The following is a 261-nucleotide window of genomic DNA, read 5'->3' on the forward strand; positions in this document are numbered from 1 at the left end:
CGTCGGTGGTGGAGGCGGCCGAGCAGCCTGCGGGTTTGGCCCGGCCTGAAGGGTTAAAGCGGCACCTCGGGAGGAGAGATCTGAGGGCAGAATCGGCGCCTTTACGTAAAACGGAGTAAGGGGTTCTGCGGGCAGAAGACGGCGTTCAGCGGGGGCAGGAGGGAGGCAGCAACGAAGAACCGAGGAGCTGGGATGCTGCCTTGTGCAGTGCCCTGGCACCTGAAGGGAGCACTCCCCCGGAGAGGCGGCCGGCACCAAGCC

This window comes from Eurypyga helias, unplaced genomic scaffold (assembly GCF_000690775.1).
Source record: "Eurypyga helias isolate BGI_N326 unplaced genomic scaffold, ASM69077v1 scaffold17633, whole genome shotgun sequence".
NCBI lineage: Eukaryota > Metazoa > Chordata > Aves > Eurypygiformes > Eurypygidae > Eurypyga > Eurypyga helias.